Raw genomic sequence first — 7,307 nt, forward strand, 5'->3', positions numbered from 1 at the left:
TTGAAGAACATATTTTTTTTTTTTTATGATTTTGGGCTTAACGTTCAAGTTGGTCAGTCACTCGGTCCTTTTAAATGAACCCAATAAAAAAACCCACCAAGACCCAGAACTATATATCATAAGCATGATTTTAATGTTTTTACTGTAGCATGTGTGAGTGTGTAACTTAGAATTAGGAGTTGTCCAATCCATTGATCCAAAAAAAATATTTTTACATATTTTGGCATAATTTTAAAATTTCATAAAAAATTAATCAGACTTTTGTACTCTTTGCTCTAAAATTAACCATGATTTCCAAGGAACAAAAAAAAAAAAAACGAATTTTCAACTTTGTAGAATCAAAATCATATATATAATATTTAGGGATAAGTACTTTTTTCGTCTCTAATGTCTTGGGTTAAAATCAAAATCATCTCCATTTTTTTTTTAATTAATATCATCTTCAATATTACAAATCGTTTTAAAATCATCCTTTTCGTACAAAACATTAATTTATGGATGATTTTACCCTTCTAATAATTATAAATTTTTTTTTTTTAAAAAAATTTCAACCTAGTCCATTGTTCTTCCTTTTCTGTTCTCTCTCAACTTAAACACCATTCCTCATCACCATCTCATTTCCTTCACCACCATCACTGTCATCATCACCATTACCATTACCACCACCACTATACTTCCATCATCATCTTCTTCACAAGATTTATTACCTATCACTAATTTTGCACCATCTCTATCTTCACCCCATGGTCACCTGTCATGCACCGCCACCCCCAATTAACATTCTCATACAATCCACAATCATCACTGTCGCAACAATAACACCACCACCTTCACTGCAAGTATAAAACAAGGAACAATTCGTGAAGGTCTTGACCCTAATCAGGCCCTAAAAAAATTGGGGTAGTTTGGAGTTGTTAGGGTTCAAGTAGTACGAAAGAAATTGCGATTTATGAGTTTGCTATTGTTGATGTTGGGAACGGTTGAGGGCGGAGAAAGGAGCCTCTATGCAGAGTTGGTGCTTGCGTCGGCGCCAGCTTCTTTTAGGGAGAAGAATCAGAGAAGGCGGGGAGAGACCGTGGAGGATGGAGGATGGAGGATGGTGGTGCTTGTGCAGTATCACGACGGCTTTAAGGTGGGTAAAAAATGTGGTTTTTGACAGAATCGTTGTTGCGATGCTAATCAGAAGGTTTCAAAATATAGATAGGGTTCAGAAAGAGGTTTAAACAATTGAGTGATGAAATTTCCAGAACACAACACAACTATTCTTCACAAAGTCACAGCCTCAGGCGTTTCCTTGCTATATCGTCAGACAAAAGCTCCTATCGTTGTCGGCTTGTCGCCATTGCTGCGAGTTTGCAACATGCGAGTACTAATATTCTATATAAAAAGGATGATTTAATAGCGTTTTGTAATGTTGAGAATAATTTTAATAACAAAAAAAGGTTGGGAATGATTTTGATTTTCACCCAAGAGGTTAAGGGCGAAAAAAGTACTTAACCCTAATACCTACTTTAGGCATGCACATTGATACCTGATAATTCAAGTTACGTGCAAGACAAACCTGCCTCTGTTGTCTCTAGACTTGGTGTGTTTGGCAAACGCATTGAAAAGGATAAGAGTGCGTTTAAATTTTTTGAACGCTGTTTTTTATGTTTAGCAACTTTTTTCCTCTAAATGCATAATTGATTTTGCAACCTAAAATCATGTTTAATTGAAGCAAGAAATTGTTACTTCTGCGTTCACTTAAATGTGTGTTTACTTTGATGATCATTATTGGTTTTAATAGTTTTTTCCAAAAAAAACAATATTAATTTTATCAAAATCAATTTTAGTATAAAATTGCCAAACATAAATCATGTTGGCATAGACTCACTTCTATCCAAAATCAATTCTACAAAATCACTCTCATTCAAACTCCAGTTTGACAAATGCTAATCTAAACACACACAAATTTGTCACTTTAACCCTGCTAGTCCTATCGCTACCTCCACCCATCTTTTTCCTTCTCTCTTTCATGAGTTAAATCTCAATTTGGTCCCTGAAATATGGGTTGATGTTCAGAATGATCCCTCACAATTTTGTTGGCCCCAATTAGAATCCCTAAATTTGTAATCGTGGCTCCGCCTTGTCCCTGCGATCATCTTATTCGTCACTGGAATACTGATCTAGCGCAATTGTATGACATGGTGGACACTACTTAAACGACGGTGCATTGGTTTCGCGCCCAAACCCTTTGGAAACCACGTAGTGTAAAGATTTTCTTGATGTTTTGCAATTTATGATCGTCTTAGTGAAAAGAAAGAGAGTTTTAACCCACAAAAGAAAGAGATTTATGTTTCTTGCATGTAATGCTTTTATTGTTGTTGAATCATATTTATTTTCAAAACATTTAAGAAGAATTTGTAATTGAGAATTAATAGGAATCGTTTATGGTATTTCAAATGAATTAATAATAACAATAATAATTTAGTCCCTTAAAATGTTTAATTTAATCTTTTTCATATATTACAAAATTTATTTTTGGCGATTTAGTCTAATTCCGCCACATACATATCATATTTATCAATATCTTAATATTTTTCAAGTTATATATATATATATATCCTTTAATTTGAGCATGTCCAAGCACCAATATTGGCAAAAACAAGTGTGAGATGCCGGGCACTCAGACGATACAGCTACTGCTGCAGGTTCAGAAAACCTTAGACAAAGCTGCTGGCAATCTTCACGTACGCAGTTATCCCTGTACCAAAACTGACGCCGACATTCAATAGCAAGTCTTTGACCCACACCCACTTCACTTCTCATCACTGACACATACAACACCGCAAACACACTACGATTCATCAATTACTCTTATAAATAACACATTTCATGTAAATGTTACCATTTTTTCTTTAATAAAACTAGGACAAGAACATATTAACATGCATGATATATGAATCAAGATATTAGATATGTATGTGAACAAACCTGAAACCAAAAGAAAAAGTGAAAAAAACTTTGCCATGCTTAATTTTGCCATTATTTATCAAACCATTGGCGGCCCCTTCTCAATATAACGATGCTTAATCTATCTACCAATCTCAATGCGTTTTGGGATGTATATATAAGCAAAATTAAAATAATAAAATTTGGTGTGTTAATGAAATTAAAGTACTTCTCTCTTGCTACTCATGAAAAGTTATTGCTCATGAATGATTTTCTTATTGGACCGCAAGCAATCTAGTAAAGTTGAGGAATATTTTGTTTATGATTTTGGGCTCAACGTTCAAGTTGGTCACTCGGTCCTTTAAATGAACCCAATAAAAAACCCACCAAGGCCCAGAACTATACATCATAAGCATGATTTTAATGTTTTTACATATTTTGACGTAATTTTAAAATTTCATAAATTAATCAGATTTTTGTACTCGCTTTAAAATTAACTATGATTTCCAATGAAAAAAATGGTAATGTTACGGAGACAAAAAAAACCGTCAAAACTTATTTTATTTAGCATTCATTAATTGTCGTAACAATTAATAAATATTAAATAAGATAAATTATGTTGTTTTTGGTTATTTTTTTTTATTACCAAACATTTTCCGAAAAAAAAAATAATCTAGTAACTATCGTCGAGATTTCTAGTTATGATCCGAGGGTATATGTCTATATGAACTTTTTTTGATAATTATATACGTTTAAGCCTTTTTTTTTTAAATGGAGGTGGTAGCAGCTAGTTATTATTATAAATTTATTGGAAATATCGATTAGGAAATTTAGGGTGTTCTTCAGGTGGGTCGTTGAAGAAATTTTTTTTTAACTAATCTATTTGTTTAATTAATGGATTAGATTTGATAAGTTTTGCTATATATTTTTTTTCAACCTTATTCTAACCAATCTAATATATTTATCGGTAGATTTGATTGGGTAGATTTCATGGGTCTAATATTTAAAAAATTATATTTTGGTTATATATATTTGAGATAATTATTTATTAAATAAAAAATCAATTATATTACATAAATTTTAAAAAAAATCAACCATATTAATTAGTCACTATTCAAAAATCCATGTTAATATTCATAAAAAAATTTGATCATACTATTATAAATAAATTTGATTATTCTATTATATTAATTATATTATATATGTATGCGCCTTATAAGATTAAATTAATTGAATGAGTTGTATAAATTAAAAAATGTTAAACCCAACATAGGTTCATGATTTTTCAAATTCAAACAAACTCATAATTTTTTAGTTGAAATCGAATTAGGTTAGTCTAGTAGTTAGTTCACTAGTTTGTCGGGGTTCGAATCTCGGTTTGTGTTTGTGGCAATTTATTGGCCAACGACAAACTTTTAAATATAGCTCAATGTCGCAGCGAATTATTCTTTGGCCTGTCGGATTAGGAGATACCGTGAAAAATCAAAAAAATCATTTTCTAGTTGAATTAAGTGCACATTGATCTATTGATTTGATGAGTACATATGATGCATGATTTTGTTGCTCCCAAAATTCTTACTAAGACACTGTGCTACCACATGGAGTGCCTCAAAAAGTAAATGCATTACTAATTGGTTTCCTCAAATAATTAAATTCGTTTTTTGTCTTAAGTTCTTAACCTTATGATGAGACCGTATCCTTTAATTTCCTTGCTTTATGAAACACCTGAACCCCAACCTAACATGGCCTAATTTTAACTCTGACCAAGCTACTAGTAATAACTACTACCAAACACACCTTAATATAGCGATGAGAAAATGGAAGAAATGGTTCTCTTGGTGAAGGAATTCCGGTCGGACCAACCGGTTCAAGTTGTTGTTAAGGTTTCTTGGAAGTAGGTTCCCATAATAGAGAATGGTTGTGAGTGTTGATGTTGGTTCACACATTAGTGATCTTGCTAGCTTCACTAGTGACCGCATCATTCTTGCCATTAGAATCTGCACATATATAAATTAAGACATAGGATGTTATTTAATTTAATTCAATTAATTCTATAATAATAATAACATTTGTAGTAATAATTATAAGAAGTTTATTTATAACATTAACATACCATGGTGATTGTTGTCTTATATATTAATTCATCATAATGTGGAATTGATGAATTTCTACTTGGTGACACCAAATCAAAGCAAAGAGAAGAAGAATGGTAGAGGAAGAGAAAGAAGCACAATAATGCTTATGAATAAGGGGAGAAGAGTAGTAGTGAAAGATAAAAATTGTATCCTTCAACTTCACCTGAAAAATGTATCTAATTAATCAAATTGTAATACAAAACCGAAAAATGATAAAGAGAAATTAGAAATAAAAAAGAAAAAACAAAGAAGAAGCTTAGTGTTAGAATGTTAAGTGTTGCTGTGTTGGGGTGGGAAACTTTAGAGTGCTCTAATGTGGCCAAGAATTTATATAGAGAAAACAAAAATGGGTTGAGAGAGTGTGGGGAAGAGTGAAGCCAACAATTGGGCCTCGTTGCTGCCAACATAGGGCTTATCGAAATAGAATATTCAATTTTTTTTTAACATAGTAACTCCTATTTTACAATTCTAGTTGGGTTGGTCTAGTAGTTAGTTTACTAGTTCGCTTAAACAAGTATTGAGAGTCCAAATTTTACCTTATGCATACAACAACCCATCGGAGGACGCGGGATATCGGCAACAATGTAAGAAATAATAATAATAATAATAATAATAATAATAATAATAATAATAATATAACTCTCTTACATACTAACTCCATTCTACTTGAGGGTTCTTATTTCATTGTCTCCATTAACACCCAAATCTAAAGATATAGTATATGAGGCTTTCATATTTGACACTAGCCTCACCACACAATGCAAGTTGTTTAAGTACAAAAATAAAAATGCCTTGTGTATAGGAAGTTATTCGTACTGGTTGGGTAAGAAATTGGAAATTTGCGGATCCAGATGATGGCGCGATTCGAATTCTGAAGTAGTGGGGTGGTACCTTTAAAAATACTCTGATACTAAAGTTAGAATAAATTTAAGAAGTGTGTATGTGATGAATGAGTGAGTATTTGAGAGGATTTTTGACTTTTTCTTTATATAGCTTGTAATAGTTATCTTATCTTATCTTTGTTTATGTAAGATAAGAAATAGATTTGAATTTGAATATTGGGTTAAAATATTAAAAGTTATTAATCCGTTTTTAGACCGTAAAGATGGCCCAATCTTAAAATTGTCAAATTCGATGGCGATTCCGAGAAAGGACCCAAAAATCGGATCCAAAATACTTTACTATATGTTAATATGTATAAACAAAACAGAAAATAACAAAAAGACATTTAAAAAAAATTGTTAGTATATGATATTCTTTTCGAATTTTGGTTCATGTTATTTGTCACTTAATCATTTGTATAGGTGTTATTCTACAAAAGCACAAAATCAAGGTTGATACTTGATTCTAAAATTTATTAAAATACTTTTTTATTATTTTTTGTAATTAATATTATGTTGATAATATATTTAAGAATTGTTCAATTGTCATTCAGTCATTCATTATTTAAATATGAGAGTGAGAAATATATTAAAGAATTTTTTTTAACTAATAAAATGATTAGTATTTATGGACGACGAGTCGACGAGGAAGTATGTCTGATCTTTTTCCTTTTATTGAAGTTCAATGGTCCACTATGAGCTGAAATTAAACAAATAAAAAAAAAAAATCACAGCATGATTAAAAGTCTTTCAGGTGTAACTTTTTCCCACCTTTGATAAAGAAATCAAATATTAAAAACGATTTGAAAATGACTTAAAAATATGCATATTAGCGTATAAATGTTAAACATCTTTGAAAAGCTAATATTTGATTAGTTCAAGTGGTTTAAATTTAATATTTATCATTATGTATTAATTTCATGTAGTAGAATTAAGTTAAGGAAAAGTATAGAGCCAGCAACTTTTGTGTTTTCTAGCCAGCACTTAATTATCAAAACAAAAGTGAGTGATCTCCTACTATTAGATGTAATCTCACACTATTAAAAATATTATTAATGACCAATTGATGGTTACAAAACACTAAAAATTGCTGACCCTAGCATTCCTCTTAAGTTAATTTAAAATTTCAAGTTGGTTGTTGCTTTATCAATGCGCTTACAAATTAACGAGAAATTAGTTATTGTTATAAGAAAATAAATACCCTGGTCATGGACCAAAAATCAAGATAAATAATTTAAAAAAGAAAAAAAAAATACATGACTTGAATTATAATAAAATACTTCTCTTGCATATACGTGTGGGCGTGTGGCAAGCGAAAAAGTTCGCCTCGCCTTGCTAAAAGTCTGTTTTTTGGCGGGCT

The 7,307-nt window shown here is 31.0% G+C and overlaps 1 long non-coding RNA gene across 1 annotated transcript; it reads right to left on the reverse strand.

Moving 5' to 3' along the window:
- Nucleotides 4,414-5,494, reverse strand: LOC107617582. Its single transcript, XR_001614983.2, has 2 exons — nucleotides 5,045-5,494; nucleotides 4,414-4,928 (listed from the first exon to the last, which is right to left on the reverse strand). It is a non-coding gene; the product is annotated as an uncharacterized LOC107617582 (long non-coding RNA).

The sequence above is a fragment of the Arachis ipaensis genome, chromosome B09 (assembly GCF_000816755.2).
Source record: "Arachis ipaensis cultivar K30076 chromosome B09, Araip1.1, whole genome shotgun sequence".
Classification (NCBI taxonomy): domain Eukaryota; kingdom Viridiplantae; phylum Streptophyta; class Magnoliopsida; order Fabales; family Fabaceae; genus Arachis; species Arachis ipaensis.